Below are 15,309 nucleotides of genomic sequence, written 5' to 3' on the forward strand. Positions count from 1 at the left end.
ACCAATAAGTTTTGAATTTAAATATTGCATGCACAAGAAATAATAACAAAAATGACTGCATATATCCCAAATGTTGGTGTGAGACACCCTAGCAGTTATCTATTGAATATTAAAAAAGGTTTTGAAAAAAAGTTTATAGTCCCATAGAGATGATAGTGCTGTTCACCACGTGGATAGCTGGTAAGGAAGTGACATAGATATGATGGATCCCCCGCGTAAAAGCAATGCAGGCTTACCAGAACGGTTGGACTCATATAAACATATGTCTCATGAGTCAGTAAAGCTTGTATTGCCAACAGACAATGAAGTAGGGTCTCTCAGCCAAACGATATGAGATCCAAATTGCATCAAGGACTCTAGACAGAGCTCTTCTACAGTAGGTGACCGCGATATTGTGTCAATCTCGCCGCACTTCTCGGCGAGATTTGACACCTACGAGCCCCGTCGTGGGAGCCAGCGCCGAGATGGCTCACTCATCGGGAAAGGAAAACTTTGTTTTCCTTCCGTGATGAGTGACAGGCAGTGCTGACAGCTGTCTGGTATGAATCCTGAGGCGGGAACACCGCGCCAAATTTTAAATGAAAAAACCAGCGTGGGTTCCCCCCTCGGGGGCATACCAGGCCCTTAGGTCTGGCATGGATTGTAAGGGAAACCCCCTATGCCGAAAAATCGGCGTGGGGTCCCCCCCCAAACTGGCTGTTGGTTGTCGGGGTCTGCGGGCGGGGGGCTTATCGAAATCCGGGAGCCCCCCTTAATAAGGGGGCCCCCAGATCCCGGCCCCCCACCCTGTGTGAATGAGTTTGGGGTACATGGTACCCCTACCCATTCACCTAGGGAAAAGTGTCAGTATAAAAAAAACACAGTACACAGGTTTTAAGAATAATTTATTAGTCAGCTCCGGGATCTTCTTCCGACTTCGGGGGGTCTCCTTCCGACTTCTCCCGGTGTTCGGCCTCTTCTCCCGGGCCCCGCCGCTATCTTCTTCCAGCTCTATTGCCAGCGAGGGGCCCGGTCTGCTGCCGCTGTCTTGTCGCCGCTGTCTCGCCGCCGCTGTCTCGCCACTTCTTCTCTTCTTCCCCGATGTTGACACGACGCTCTCTCCGGCTCGAATGTTGTGTGTGAGCTGCGGAGCCATTTATATAGGCGGTAACCCCGCCCCCTTACGACGTCATGGTCCCAGCATGCGCAGGGACTCTGGCGTCATAAGGGGGCGTGACCCCAGAGTCCCTGCGCATGCTGGGACCATGACGTCGTAAGGGGGCGGGGTTACCGCCTATATAAATGGCTCTGCAGCTCGCACACAACATTCGGGCCGGAGAGAGCGTTGTGTCAACATCGGGGAAGAAGAGAAGAAGCGGCGAGACAGCGGCGGCGAGACAGCGGCGACAAGACAGCGGCAGCAGACCGGGCCCCTCGCTGGCAATAGAGCTGGAAGAAGATAGCGGCGGGGCCCGGGAGAAGAGGCCGAACACCGGGAGAAGTCGGAAGGAGACCCCCCGAAGTCGGAAGAAGATCCCGGAGCTGACTAATAAATTATTCTTAAAACCTGTGTACTGTGTTTTTTTTATACTGACACTTTTCCCTAGGTGAATGGGTAGGGGTACCATGTACCCCAAACTCATTCACACAGGGTGGGGGGCCGGGATCTGGGGGCCCCCTTATTAAGGGGGGCCCCCGGATTTCGATAAGCCCCCCGCCCGCAGACCCCGACAACCAACAGCCAGGGTTGTCGGGAAGAGGCCCTTGTCCTCATCAACATGGGGACAAGGTGCTTTGGGGTGGGGGGGGCCCGCAGGGCGCCCCCCTCCCCCAAGGCACCCACCCCCCCATGTTGAGGGCATGCGGCCTGGTACAGCTCAGGAGGGGGGGCGCTCGCTCGTCCCCACCCCCCTTCCTGGCCGGCCAGGCTGCGTGCTCGAATAAGGGTCTGGTATGGATTTGGGGGGGGACCCCCACGCCGATTTTTCGGCATAGGGGGTTCCCCTTACAATCCATGCCAGACCTAAGGGCCTGGTATGCCCCCGAGGGGGGAACCCACGCCGGTTTTTTCATTTAAAATTTGGCGCGGTGTTCCCGCCTCAGGATTCATACCAGACAGCTGTCAGCACTGCCTGTCACTCATCGCGGAAGGAAAACAAAGTTTTCCTTTCCCGATGAGTGAGCCAGCGCGACATTCACAGTATCCTGTCGCCGAGAACCGAAACACAATCTCGCGGTCAGGTACTGTACATGTGACTTGGTCTTACTGTCCTATATCAATGATTCCCAACATATCTATTGCATCTGTCTTACATCCTTACAGACTGTAGGTCATAATCTCTTCCTTAGCTCAACTTGGAAGTACTATACAGACGGGAAGTAGTGGTCAAAAGGCAGCGGTAAAGCTCCAAGCACAAATAGAGATACAGATTGTTCTTAAAAGTTCTGCAGGTGAAGAAGTTATTCAGAGTGATTCTTTAGAACACACAAATTGCAGCTCCTTCGGGGGTAGTGCGCTACATATTTAATATTGTATATCAAAAATAACATATCTTTTTAAACTTTATATGGTGAGAAAATAACCAGTATTTTAGAAGACCTAAATCTTTTAAAAGAAACAACCTCCCAGTGACAAACGTGTGTCAGACCACTGCCACCTTCATCAGCTTGTGAAAAATGACTGGTCAACTTCGCACCGCACTGTCACTGATATGCAACAATGACACTCTCAGCCTTCACAAAGATTTACCAGCTTGCGGGACCCCAATCTAGGTGCCAACAGACTGAGAGCGATTGTCACTGGGTTTAGTTGACTAAGCAAATAACTCTTTAAACTGCCACCAATTACTTTTAGCGATAAGTAGTAAACATTTATAGAATAGGTGCAGCGCTAAGAAATGTCCACAGATCCCTTCTGATCATCAATTGAAAATGTTAATGATAAGGTCCATAGGGTACAGCAGAAAGCCGTATAGGAGAGAATCACCACCACCGGCACCCAGACACACTGCCTCTTACCCTCCCCTTTGGAATCTTATTACAGGGGTTAAATAGGCATTGCATGGAAGAGGAAAACCTCAAACCACCATAAACGACCAAACACCAGCAAATATAGCAGACTGGAAGCAGGATGGATAATCCTATCAACACTCATTCCCCGTTTTCACAACATTGAATCCATGTACATAATTTGCCCCATGAAATAGAAGTAAATGTGCCTCATAGTGCAGTAAGCTTTATAGATTGCTTTATTAATAAAAAAGTGCTATATTGCACTCACATGCTCAAGGTGAAAAACAGGCACCGAATAGTAGTATAAAACCACCAGCAAGATGGCCACCGCGTCCCGGCATACACTCTGGCCACGTTATGTCACAAGCTTCTCTCTACGCATTTCATCATATGTTTGATGTCATCAGGGACGTGACTTAACGTTCATAGAGGTGCATTATATTGGCAGAACGTTGAAATCAGGGCAGAAATTGGATGCGTTTCACACAACCCAACCACCTGAGCCACCCCCGGCCGGAACATCACTTCAGCCTCAATACTCAAATTGCCTGACTGAGCAAACTTATATTAAAAGGTTCAATTATCAACTTACTATCAGACATCATTTAGACTTACTGATAGCAACCGGTTTGGGAACAATAGTAATTAAAACGGAACGGAATTAGAATTGATTTGCAGGAAAACAGCGCAATCTTTTGGACTAAAGCCAAATTACAAGTAAAAAACTGTAATTTACATTGCAATTAGTACATCCATGATAAATAAACAAATTCTTTAAATGTCATTCAAACATACACTTAAATATTTCTAGAGCAAAATAACCCATAATAAAAGAGAAAAAGAGAAAAACCAGCAAAAACAGTACTACCACCAAAAAAATGTATAAAAACAAAAATTTTAATTTGAAAAGCATAATAAGGAAACTCGATGCATTACTAATGAATGCATTCACATCCCACTCGACAATCAAACCGAATGGATTATAGGCCTTAGCCCTATAAATCCATTCGGTTTCAAGCTTGGACAAACCCCTAGTCATGTGACTACCTCTCCAATTCCCTGTAAATTTGTCAACCCCCAGAAATAAAATAAAGTAGTAAATGTTCACAAGATTAGCAACAGCATCTATGATTTTAATATAAATGTCTGTAACACACGCTATAACAATACACAGGTATAGTCAGAGATTTACCAGGTAGTAGTGCTCTTCAAGAGACAGGGAACATTTTAACAATTTTCAAAATATTGCTTTGTAATGAAAAGGTACAAAAATGGTGCAAAGAAAAGATTTATAGAAAAAAGGTATTACAAAGAGAACGGACAGTACTCAATTTTCTCTGTCACAAAGAGAACAAAGAGACAAGTGTTGAAAAAATGACAATACTTCAAGCGCTGGTTCAGCAGACTCTAGTCAACAAGCAAAGTGGTATATTGGTTCTTATGACTTGACAGGTGTTCCTTGGTTTAATGTTAAGACGCGTGCTGTCAACTGTGTGCAGTCCCTTTTTCTGGACCTCAAAGGGGTGTTGACAGAAAGGACTTGACCAATCATCAGGTCTAAGGTGTGGCTGCTGGGATGTCACTGTGTTTATGACTGTGTCCCAGATACTGTTTTCTATAGGTATCAATATCTTTAAATACTTACATGTTACATCCTGTCTAGTGTGCAAATACATTTTGAATGGATATAAATGTGACAGGTTTCTGATGCTCAGTTCACCAAGGAGAGAAATTGGGCTGGTTCTGCCCTTGGTTCTCCTAGGGTTGCAATTTGCTGGCTTAAAATGCTACTGATTAACCGATGGAGGTAAATACAGTGGGTATAAAAAAGAATTACCCCCAGGGGTGTTGCTAGGTTGGAAAGAGACCAGGGGCTTCAGCCCGGAGGTAAAGTGGGGTGGGGGGAGGGAGTGAGGTGGGGTGGTTGAGGGGCGAGCTCGGGAGGGTGATAGGCTCACTTGCTTAACACTGACCTACCTGACATACACTGAAATTTTTGACACATACACTGACTTACCTGACATACACTGACCTACCTGACATACACGACTGACCTGACTGACATACATGACTAACCTACCTGACAAACATGACTGGCCTATCTGACATACATTAATGACCTGACTGACATTCATGACTGACCTGACTGACATACATGACTGACCTACCTGACAAACATGACTGACCTACCTGACATACATGACTGACCTGACTGACAAACATGACTGGCCTACCTGACATACATTAGTGAGCTGACTGACATTCATGACTGACCTGACTGACATACATGACTGACCTACCTGACATACATGACTGACCTGACTGACTTTCATGACTGACCTAACTGACATACATGACTGACCTATCTGACATACACAGATTGTTGCTGCTCAGTGCTCAGCCTTATCTGTAGTGTGCGTCCGGGCCCCAGCATTCACCACCACTCAGACAGCCCTGCGGGCACCAGGCAGCCAGAGCCAGGATAGAAGAGCCGCCCTCCCATTTACACAGAGCGAGTGGTTTAGCTGGGATCTCCAAGTGCCCGGCGCGGCCGCAGTGTCATTCCCACCTCCATTTTGTTGTTTTGCAGCCTGAAATGAAGACAGACACTGTTTTTGTTTTATCCAGCTATATTTACTAGTGCAACTTATAACATCCAAGTAAAAGATAGAACACCAACATGTCAGAATAAAAAGAAAAAATTCAAAAACAGAATCACTTTGCAAAAAGGATCACCCCCTTATGTCAGTATTTTGTTTTTGCTTCAATTACTGCCTTTAGTCTCATAAGATTAGTGTTGGGCGAACAATTTGAGCCGAGCAAAAGTTTGCAGCTTGTTGGAGTGGAGATAGATAGAGCAGGGCTCAGTTTGCTACTAGCGAGTTAAGCCCCGTACACACGATTGGATTTTCCAACGGGAAATGAAGTGCGAACTGAAAAGTGCAAACTGAAAAGTGCTAAATGAAAAACGCGAAAAGTACAAATCAGTGCTCACCAAACTTCTACTAACAGAAAATTAGCAGAAGGAGCCCAAAGGGTGGCGCTAAAGAGCTGAAAAACCACATAGTACGTCACTACGTTCGTAATTGTTGGCCAAAATATGTGTGACCATGTGTATGAAAGAAAAGTTTGAGCCAACATCCTTCTAACAAAATTCCACGGTTTTGTTGTATGAAAGTCCGATAGTGTGTACGAGGCTTTAGTGCAGTGGTTCTCAACCTCTCTAGTGCCGTGACCCCTTGATAAAATTTCCCAAGTTGTGGAGACCCCCAACTGTAAAATTATTTTCATAGCATGAGTTGTCAGCACCCAAGGCAAGACAAGTAATTTGCCCCCCTAACCCACGGACATTTAGTGCTCCCTGAGTCCCTTCCACTCGTACAGTATTAAACCCCTTATGGTACATTTTAGGATGTACCACTCTTTTTCTTTGTTCTCCTTTCTTTCCTTTTTATCTCTCTCTATCCTAATTTCTTGTTTTTTTCTCCCATCCCTCTTTCTAGCCATCTTTTTTGTTCTCTCTCTTATTCTTTCTCTCCATTTTTCATTGTTTCTTTCCCTCTCTTCCTCTCCCTTCCATGTATTCTACATTTTTACTCCTTCTCTTACTCCTTGGTGGGGGGGATGGGATGAGTGGCAATGTTGGCAAGGAGTTCTGATCAGCCAACTTAGGTGCTCATGCTCTTAATCAAGGTCATCTGCTGATCTGAGAACTGTAGTGGGGACTTTTAATGGCAACTATAATCACAGGTAGTTTTACTCACTGTGTCTCTGATTTTGTGGTGTCTCGTAGCAGTGACACCTATGCCGAAATCAGGAGATAGGGTCTCCTCCAGCCCCTCCCACTTCACATTCCTCACCAGTCAGCTGGCCTCTAGTCTCTGCCCCCCAGTCATGCCATGAACTGAATGGACAGCTGCGAAGAGGCTGAGTGGGCGGCTGTGGGCTCCAGGGACAGCCCTGCTGGACGGCCACAAAAAGGCTGGAAAAGCGGTGCGGGCTTCAGAAACAGACAAGGATTTGGTGACCCCTGGCAAATCATCATTTGACCCCCAGGTTGAGAACCACTGCTTTAGTGTTCTCGCTTATTGTGACTCTGAGTGTAGAGTGTTAGTGTAGTGTTAGTATAGTGTGTGAGTATAGTGTGTTTGTATGGTGTAGTGTAGTGCAATGTTTAACACAGCATTACATAACATTTAGTGCTGTATACAGTGCTGTATATCCTTTTTTCTGGTTGCTGTGGGGTTTTTTTTGGGGGGGGCTGTCCCTTTTGCCCCCTGCCTGGCCCCTTTTTTTCAATTGTTAGCCACAGTGTTTCTGACTGTGACACTGGTGTTCCCCCCTTTTTTTTTATTAGTTTTTCCATTTTTGTCAGTGTCAATCCTTAATTTAAAGTGCACCAAACACCACTTTTTATTCAATAAAGTACATCCAATCACACATTTCCCAGTTTTTATTAAATTTGGGTAATAACCCCCCCCCCCCTTCCATCATGCCAGGGAGGCCAACAAGGAGAGGTAGACATTTCCATGCCACTATGAGGGGGCCAGCAGCGTTTGTGTCCACAGGCAAAGGTGGACGACATGGTCCGTCCTTGGGCAGGGCACATTTGTTTAGTGATGTTGCCCATGCTATCCAGCCACAGCATGCAGAGAAGGTGGTGGACTGGCTTACTAAACCATCTTCATCCTCCACATTCTCTATGACCCAAGCTGACACTAGTGCACAGTCCACCACAGCTGCCAGAGTGGCTTATTCTGCCTCCTTGTCCACAGCTACTCCTGCCAAAGCCCCAGCATCATGCACGGAGAAGTCAGCTGAATTATTTGAACACAGTGTCAGCCACTTGCTTTTTGAGGATACACAGACATTGCTTGATTTTGATGTTGGTTCTGAGGTATAGAAAGGGAGTAACATGAGCCTACAGAGAGGGGAGAACACTGATAAACATCAAATTGGCAGTCATGTTCCCCCAGCTGCAGGGTATTGCCAAGTTGGCTGCAGTAATGATGAGGATGGAGGGGATGATGTTGAGGTCACTGATGTGACTTGGGAGCCGGACAGAGCAGAGGAGGAAAGTGAGGGTGAGGCACAGCCCCAACATGGCAGGATGTCCTCCAGAGGCAGCCATCATGGAAGAGTAGAGAGAAGTCACCCTGTTCCATCAGATTGTGGAGCTGCTATCTCCCGGCCCACTTCCCACAGCTCGGCTGTGTGGGCTTCTTGTAGCACATGTGCAGCCTATCGCACTATTGCAATTTGAAATCTCTGGCGCAAGCAGATGAAGCGGGGCAAAAACACCAGCCATTTGGATACCACATGCTTGACAAGACATTAACCTCCCACCACTCAGCCTGATGGCAAGAGCACCTGCCAGCAGCACACCACCAGCTGTAGAGTATAGCAGGCACATTTCTCTGCCCCAGCTGCTGCAGCAAAAAAAAATACACTCCCTGCCACCCACATGCCCAGCTTCTAAATTCCAGCTTGTTTAAAACCAACACCCACACAGACCAATTTTTCTGCAACTATTTGAAAGGGGCATCAAATTTAAGTTTTCTAAAGCAAGGAAGGCCAATTCTTTCTTTCATCAAGAGTACCTCTAGAAGGTTAAGGGGTGAAGGCACCACCAACACCCAAAGCCCAATTTTTCTGCACCTGTTTCTTTTATCCAAAGTCTGCAAAAGAGACACCAGACTTTATCTAAAAAAAATTGTTAATCTTGGTCTGAGTGTACCATAATTTTGCTTCTTCACATAAGACTTGCTCACTGTGGTGCTATTTCCATCCAAAGTCTGCCAATGAGACACCATAAAATATCCCAAAAATCTCTAATCTCGCTCTGAGTGTAAAACATTATGGCCTCATCATACAGACTGGCTTCCCAAGCCGTTGTTTGCAAAATAAAGTAAGCTTGCAGGGAAAATCAGTTTCAATTTCTTTTTTTTTCTTTACAAATGTCAATTTTGCTGCAGCAGGTTCTATACAGTGTACAGATGTGCCACTTTACAGGCTGACTAAGGGGACACCCCCCCCTCGCCCCGGGCACTATATTTAAAGACATTTTTCATTTTTTTTGTTTCACTGTAAGCATTATTAAAATCAGTGCTTCTTTAAAAACTATCTTTTTTAAACTTTTTTTGCATTAGTTCATGTCCCCCAGGGCAGTAGCCGGGCCCCCATACCCTTTTTATGGCCACTAACTTGCATATAAGCCTTCAAAATGGGGACTTTTGATTTTTCACATTCGGGTCCCATAGACTTCAACAGGGATTGATGTTCGGGTCCGAACTTTTGCGATGTTCGAGAGTTCTGGCGAGAACCAAACTGGGGGGGGAGGGGTTTGGCCCATCTCTAGTTGGGATATTTCTCTTCTATATTTGCACATCTAGACCTTGCAATATTTGCCCACTTTTCTTTGCAGGACTGCTCAAGTTCAGTTAAATTTGATGGTGACCATTTGTGGACTGCAGTGTTCAAGTCATTCCACAGATTTTCAATGTGGTCTGGGCCCTGACTAAGCCATGCAAGTACATTAGTCTTTTTCTCCTTCATTTTTGCTGTGTGCTTTGGGTCATTGTTCTGCAAAGAAGAGTGTGCAAATATTGCAAAGTCTAGCTGTAGAGACAAATTCTAACAGACTAAAGGCTATAATTAAAGCAAAATGTGGTCCAAAAAAATACTGACATAAGTGGGGTGATCCTTTTTCCAACTCATTGATTTTGTCTTTGAATTTTTTTTATTTGTTCTGACATGTTGGTGTTATATCTTTCATTTGAATGTTATAAGTTGCATTAGTAAATACAGCTGGATAAAACAAAAACTGTGTTTGTCTTTATTTCAGGCTGCAAAGCAACAACATGTGATTATTTTAAAGCGGGTGGTTATTTTCTATACCGACTGTATGTCCTTATTCTGGCTGTAGTGTTATTATTTCAGAAGTTATGAAATACACCGGGGTTATTCATTCTATCAGAGGAGAGAGGCAGAAATGTGTATTGCTAGAGACTTCAGCTAAGGTATTTACAATGGGGTTGATCTGGCAAGATATCTAGTTGTTTTTTATTGATTGCTCAAGCTTGCAAGTCTGACGGTTTTACGAGGGACCCCAAGACTAAAGTCTGGATTCTGGTAATACGCCTAAGAGGGTTTGCATGTGTCCTCTCAAGGAACTGATAAGAATGTTCTGGTCTGCAGCTAAGAGTTGTTGATTGTATATACTGGAGGGGAAGGTTACTGCAGCTATGTCTCTTATTCTGAAAAGTTGGTATGGGGGGTATGGAAGAAACTGAGACCTGAACAACATGGCCGCCGCATACAGCTTTTCGTGTAGTAGGACACATGACCATTACACTCCCTCCTACTATTAATTAGTTACCCCTTGCCATATATATACATTGCAGTTTAAAAGTGGTTTACAAGGGTTATGGCTTTTCAGCCAGTGGCTGGCTTTCTTATGAAAGTGATCCGAGCAGCTTATTAGCCACTGAATCGCTTTCTGAAGCGGTGGGACCTCTCCTCCCTCATCTGTGTTTTTTAGGCTTACCGTTAATGCCATCTTGCCCGGAAAATGATCCAGCGGTGTGTCTGGCTGGTCACAGAGGCAGTGAGAGACTAGATCGTCTCTGATTGCCTCTATGACCTTGGAGGACTGGATGGATGTCATCATGTCACTTACGGTCCAGGGCGGTAAACAATTTTTTTATTTCAAAGCAAAAGACCGAAAAAATATATGTTTTTGATCTTTTGCTTTTAAAAGTAAAGGAGAGATTTGAATCCTTTTTTACCCCAGATCTCTCCATAAAGAGGACCCGTCATCCTTATTTGTATTACAGGGATGTGTACTTTCCTTGTAATAGGAATTAAAGTGATCCAAAAATAAAAAATAAAGAAACAGTGTAGGAGGGGCAGTGAGGGCAGCATACAAAGAAACAGATCCCCTCCATTTTCCTCCTGCAGCCACTGAATGCCGGCAGGAGGGAGAGGAGAAGGAGCTGGCAGGAAGATGGAGAGCACTAATTGCTCTATATGCCACCCCCACCGCTACTCCTATGGGTCCCCTGTGACCCCTATACTGTAGATACGCCAGTGAAGCTAGTACATTCACCTGATCCAAATCCTGCTGGGTCTACCAAACCTAATAGTAGCAGGCCATCCATAAACAGAGCAAACCCAATCCTGATTCCTGATAATCCTAAATTTAGCTAGTAACTTATTTATTTATTTATTTTTACAGCATGTTTTTATTTTCTTTATGTAAGTCTTTTTTAGGATACTGCAGACTACCAGGAACTTCCAGGATAGAGGAAGTTTACTTAACCAATTGAAATATAGAAATATATATAGATATAGAGATGTATTTATCTAGTTTTATATCTGATCTGCTCATACCACCTAACTACCTGAAATGAGAAAAAGGGACATTTTAGCGTTCATTTACTAAAGGTAAATAGACTGTACATTTTGCAATTGAAGCTGTATAGTGCAAATAAATGTTTTCTCAGAGGTTAGTCGGTGAGGTGATGCTCTGCTGACTTCCATCATCCAATCATGTTCAAGCAAAATGTTTTGTTTTGTTTTTTTACATTTTTCTTGCACGTTATTAGGTATTCTTTGGAAAGTGAAATTTCACCACATTTGCTAAGCTCTGGAGAAAATTCCCCTGCAAAATGAAACTTCCCTTGCAAAGCCTATTTGACTTGAGTAAATCAAACACTTTGTTGTACAAAAGATGCAGACAAGGGTAATACCCCTGCCACACCTCACATTATACCAATCACAAAAAGTGATATGCAAAAAATATTGGCTAAACTCTTGAGTCCTTTTTCACCAGTATTTGTACTTTCTATTGGCTTTTCAAAATAACAAAAATAATTTAGAGGTTGGATAAAATATTTTATGCATATAGTACTCTTGGTAGTTAGGTAGTTGGGAGCAATGTCTACTTCCTGAAAACCAAGAAGAGAAAATTAGGAACTTTAATCAGGAAGGAGAACTCTTAACAACCTTGCTGATTGCTATGGTGTTGCTGTTGTCACATGCCTGTTTTATTTTACACAAAATGGATATCAAAACACTTTGGCACGGCAGTACCAGCTGTGTTTCATCCAGCCTCAAGTTTGTGTATTCTGAAAGCTGCAGGTGCCGTTGTCCAAATACAATGTTTTGAAAGGGGAGAGGAATCTGTTTTTTGGGTAAAAAAAAAAAAACAACTCTGTTTGGGCAGCTTTACCTTACTGTGTAATACAAAGAAGGCCTCAAGCTATGCAAATAGGTACACCTTTAGTAGCTGACATGCAACTAACATCAATGTATTCACAGCTACAGTCAGTTTTCACCACTTTTTTAGAAATTGTATTTAATGCTAAAAAAAAAAAAAAAAAAAAAAAAAAAACAGCAAAGAGCAATAGTAAACAGAATGTGAATACATTGTTGGAAGTTGGAATCTGAAGACATATTAAACCAAGTAAAGGTTATTTCATGGTTTTAGGTAAGGTGAAAAGGGAATAGGCTCAGTGGAGCTTGCTGTTCAATCAGTAAACTTCTTGAGAAAATAAATGAAACTGCAGGATTGCTCTGTACTAAAAAATGTGTTTTTTAAGAAAGAAAAACAGGTTTTCTAAAGCAATGCTGCCACCTGTTCGTTGTTTATAGATATCAGGTTAAAAATAATGACAGAAGACTACTGGCAGATTGAAATGGATGATGTGATTGACTAGGTACAAAGGTCTCAGAATGCATGTCAAGATTCCAAGCTCATTTATTTTTACCTGCATCTCCAGCAAATGTGTGTATCTTGCGTTAAATAATTATTATGGTCAAAAAAAAAAAAAATTGAAGGCACAAATGTGCATTTATTTTCTTCTCTCTTTTTCTTCCCAGCCCCCCCCCCCCCCCACATACACCCAATATGCTGTGTGGTGTGTGTGCTCTCTCTTTCTTCATATACTGTGTGGTGTATGTGTGTATATACAGTATGTATATGTAGTTATTTGGTATGTATTTATAACATAGTTATTGTAAGTTATAATTGGCAAACTTTCAATACATGTATACTGCTTTCTGTTCGCTGTCTGTCAAATGGTATTACTGGAAAACCAGCATTTAATCAGTAATTGCAGCCATTAGCTGCAAGCGCTGATCAGTGCATTGTGGTGGGGGGAAGTCCCCCTGTAAGAATAAAATAGCACAGCGGGATAGATTTCTACATCACACATTGTTATGTTCATGCAGGGATCTGTCAAGTTTTTTTTTGTTAAACCCACTGGTAGAAATGAAAAAACTGAACATGTATGCCCAGCTTAAAAATTAGATTTAAGTTCAGGGAAATGCAAGGTTTGTCCTGTATTCTAACTATTTTCAGTGAATGGGTAAACCAAATGGCCCGTTTGCCTGCCAAATTCATGGGGTCCCCCTTATAGTACATACCAGACCCTCACCTAGGATGGAGTTTATCATGAATAAAGGAAATGCCCTTTGTTTACAAACAGATAGAAGCTGGTTAGGAAATGTGATTTGCCAGCTGGCAATTTAAATGTTTTTTTTCTTTGTAAATGCAAATTTTGCTTGTATAAGGGTACAATTTCACAGATAAATTTAAAGCATTCCCCCAGACATGTTTTTTAAAGGAATTGTGCATTTTTAATATTTCACTTAAAGCATTTTTAAAAGAACTGCTCCTCCCCAAATGGTATTTTTTTTTCAAATTGTTTTCGAATTGATACATGTTCCTCCTTGCAGTGCCCAGCTCCCTGCACCCTTTTTTGACAATCTTTTGCCTTAAAAATTAAAGGAATTGAATTTCAGGATTTAGTTCCTATTGACTTAAATAAGGTTTGCATTACTGTTCTCAATTCCAAAATGTTTTGGCCAGCTTGGCAAATGTCCCACGATTCGAACCCAGGCACATTCAAAACATCCCTATTTATAACAATGTTATTGCTGAGTGTAAGAACATTGTTTCCCTGGAAGCTCAGTTCTAGGGAAGCAACTGTCAGCACTGAGAAGACCCTCCATACTAAAGGAAAGCCGGGAAGGTGCCGGCAGGGGCCAGCACTGAGGCAGGTGGAGACAAAGAGGTGCAGGCACTAGAAACTAGTACATGGGTGACAGTCAGGAAGGATAGAGGGGGAAGTGCCAGGGAGGCCAATCCTGGGCTGGAGCATCCCAATAAGTACGCTCCATTGAGTGACATTGGTGAAACTGGTCAGGAACCAGCACTGCTGGAGCTGAGGGACTCTCCTGGCTGCCAGGGGAAGAACTCCTCCAGTGAGAGTGGGGGGGGAGCGAAGGGAAAGGATAGACATATTCTGGTGGTAGGTGACTCAATTCTTAGAAGGACAGAGAGGGCAATCTGTGACAAAGACCTGAAGCACCGAACACATCATCATGGATCAGGTGGACAGATTACTGGGAGGGGTTGGGGAAGACCCGGCTATCGTGGTGCATGTTGGCACCAAGGACAAAGTCAGAGGCAAATGGAATGTCCTAAAGAACGATTTTAGGGACTTAGGAGCTAAATTAAGGAAAAGGACCTCCAAGGTAGTATTCTCAGGAATACTACCGGTACCTCGAGCCACACCAGAAAGGCAGAGGGAGATTAGGGAAGTAAACAAGTGGCTGAGGAGCTGGTGTAGTAAGGAGGGATTTGGGTTCCTGGAGAACTGGGCCGACTTCTCAGTCGGTCACCAGTTCTATAGAAGGGACGGACTGCACTTAAATAAGGAGGATGCAGATCTGCTGGGAATGAAGGTGGCCGAAAATTTAGAGTGGTTTTTAAACTATGCAACGGGGGGAGGGTCCAGAGGTAGAGATAGTCAGCAATGAACATATTCCAGAGGGTAGTATTGGGGGCATTAGTGGTAGGTTGACTAAAGCACATAAACCCGAGGTAAGTATAGTAACAAGTCCTATTTGCAATCTCGGAACACCGAATAAGAGGACAGAATGCGACCGGTCTAAAATACGTGGTATGTTCACCAATGCCAGGAGCCTGGCGGACAAGATGGGTGAACTAGAGATATTGTTGAATGAGGAGGATTTCGATTTTGTGGGAATTTCAGAGACCTGGTTCAACAGATCTCCTGATTGTATGCAACCATTCAAGGGTATTCCCTTTATCACAGGGATAGAGAGGGTAAAAAAGGGGGAGGGGCATGCCTATATATCAAGAATAATGTACAAGTGAATGTGAGAGATGACATCAATAAGGGAGATAGGGAGGAGGTAGAATGCTTATGGGTAGAGCTCCAAAGGGATGAAGCTAAGGGAAAAAAATAATACTGGGAGTATGCTGTATGCTCCCTAACCTGAGGGAGG

This window comes from Aquarana catesbeiana, linkage group LG05 (genome assembly GCF_042186555.1).
Source record: "Aquarana catesbeiana isolate 2022-GZ linkage group LG05, ASM4218655v1, whole genome shotgun sequence".
Classification (NCBI taxonomy): Eukaryota; Metazoa; Chordata; class Amphibia; order Anura; family Ranidae; genus Aquarana; species Aquarana catesbeiana.